The sequence below is a fragment of the Desmodus rotundus genome, chromosome 3, assembly GCF_022682495.2.
Source record: "Desmodus rotundus isolate HL8 chromosome 3, HLdesRot8A.1, whole genome shotgun sequence".
NCBI lineage: Eukaryota > Metazoa > Chordata > Mammalia > Chiroptera > Phyllostomidae > Desmodus > Desmodus rotundus.
This window is the reverse complement of record NC_071389.1, coordinates 148765481-148768001: the sequence shown is the minus strand read 5'-3', so window position 1 is coordinate 148768001 and position 2521 is coordinate 148765481.

Here is a 2521-nt window from a genome sequence, read left to right as displayed (position 1 = left end):
AAAGTGGAGAAGGAGGAAGAGAGTAGAAGCTGAAGACTTCAGTAAAATAAAAGCAGTGCGCTCTTTTGCTGCTACTGATACCATTATTGAGCGCCTGCTGCTGAATACAGCAGTCCTCTGGGAGCCGAGAGAATTCTGAGGCACAGGCCTCTCCTCGCAGACACTCCGTCCGTCCAGGACCTGCGAGGGAAAAGGGGGCAAGGCCCACCTGCAGCCAGGAAAGGGGGCCTCATAAATAAGGAAAATAATATTCTGGCCCTGGTCTGCGCCCAAGTCCCAGGACGGCTTGGGGACATGGAGCTGGTCAGGCAAACTCCGGGAACATACTGGGGCGCACTAGTGTTGTGGGGAGAATGGAAGACCCCCCAATTCTCTCAGGAGGTGGGCAGTCGAAATCGCGTGCCAATTGCCTTCAGCCACCCTACTCAACTTGCAGGATAGAGACCTGCGAGAGATGGCGGAGGGCACTGCCGGTCGGTGACCTGTCTCAGCGGCCTCAGGGTAGCCGGCGGCTTCCACGGCCGAGGCGGCGGCCGGCGGAGTAGGACGGGCAGCCGTGGCCGGGCCCTGCCCCTGGGGCGGCCCAGAGATTCAGGTGGCGAAGTGATGACGGCTTAAGTTTGTTCTGGCGTTAGACCGGGAGCCTCCTCTGGCTGAGCCCCAGGGTCAAAGGGCAGGGTGAAGGCTTCTGGGCGGATCCAGTTCGTATTGTAATTAACCTCTTCCCAGTCTCTGGGCGCTGGGGATTGAAAGAGGGGCTACTCGCCAGTAATCCCGGCCCAAACGGTCACACCTTTTGCAGTCCTTCCTTGCCTTGTACCTTTTCTTTATAGGAACCCAAATGTTCTCCCTCCCCCGTACATTTCAGCACCTCTTGTTCCTTCAGGGCTAAATCCTGTTAAACTTGTTTCGCCTGCGGCCTGGGAGGAACGGGCTGCAGGTTCCTCTCCTCAGGTGTCACTTCTGCCCTCCCCCAATCCCATGTTGCTTTTTCCTTAGCAACCCTTTTACTTTCCTCCAAATACCCTAGGTCGGTTTAGGTTCATGTCCAACAGTAGCTCTGGAACCAGGGAGAAGGCAAATACTGGTGACCACCTCTAACACCAGGTTGCGTGCCCCACTAAAAAATAAAAAACTGAGGTCAATGGCTGACTAGGAACATCCTAAGACTTTGAAGTGAAGCTTCAGAAGTGTTCTGGGGTAACAGCTTGCCTTCCTGTGCTCCACCTCCCTGACTTTCAGCAAAGGCCCATCTCAGAAGCTCTCAAAAAGGCTATAAAAACTCATTTACATTAAATACACAGTTATTGCAATTGTTGTAACTGCCATTTTAAATCCCTGTTCTTTCACCAATTGTGCTTCAGCCCTGCCAGGTCAAGCATCCTGTCCTTAGCGTAATGATTAGAGGAGAGGGTGTGGGATGAAGCCCCTAAAAACTAAAGGGATGCATTGGTCTTCACTGCACTACCTGAGGAGTGTCAGTACTGATTCCAGTGGGCTGCTCCACGGACCTTTCTGCAAGAGGGAATCAATCCTAAAGTGGCCCCTGTTGACTCCCCACCCTAGGCCCTCCACTATGCCCCCAGACATCCTGCCTCAGCTCTGGGGTTGACAGGAAATGAAACTTAGTTGCCTGCCTAGCAGACCTGCCCCTGCCCCTACCCTGGGCCCCGGATGTGGCCCCCCACCCTGAGGAGGAAGAGAGGAAAGAAGAGGCTGTGGAGAACAAGGCTGTTGTTTTTTCCTTTCCCTTTGTTCATTGCGGTTTCTTTCTTTGTGATTTTTATGATGTGGTTGATTAAAGAAATGAGCACCTGGAACTATAGTCATTAGACGCCTCCTCCTCAGATGTTGCTTGGCCTCCCTTCCTCACATCCCCACCAATAACTGACTTAGGGGGATGATGGGGCACAGATCCTAAAGAAGACACAAAGAAGCTTAGAGTATGACTGATTCCATCTTATTATTAGATCACCTCATGCCTCACTTTGAAGTATCAAATAATGTCTTAAAAGGGAACTCTTTAACTTCATGTAGGGATATATCTGAGGATGATGGAGAAACACAGATCATATATAGGTTGTATCACTGCAAGTGTTATTTGCAAGGAAAGCTGAGTGCTTTGAGGATTAGTATCATTCCAGTATTTCTAGATGAGAGGTTCATGGGGGGGAAACTGATTGGAATAGGGGCTAGGGTACTTGTTCTTACCATATTGTATGTTTGTTTAGGATGGCTTAGACTTGGGAGGCCCTTCACACACACACACACACACACACGCATGCACACACCAAAGCTACTCTTTGTTGTGGCCCCTAAGTGAGACTATGTCTTTGGCTGTCTTGCAGAACTAAGTACAGGACCTGGTGCAAAATAGGCCTTCAAAAGAATTTATGATTCCTTATGACTAAGGAGGTCATATTATAGGAAGGGGAGATGAAAGATGAGAAGTGGCAGGACCCATGTTTTTTTAAGATTGGAGGGGATTCAGGAGCAGAGAGACAAACCCTCTCCAGCACCT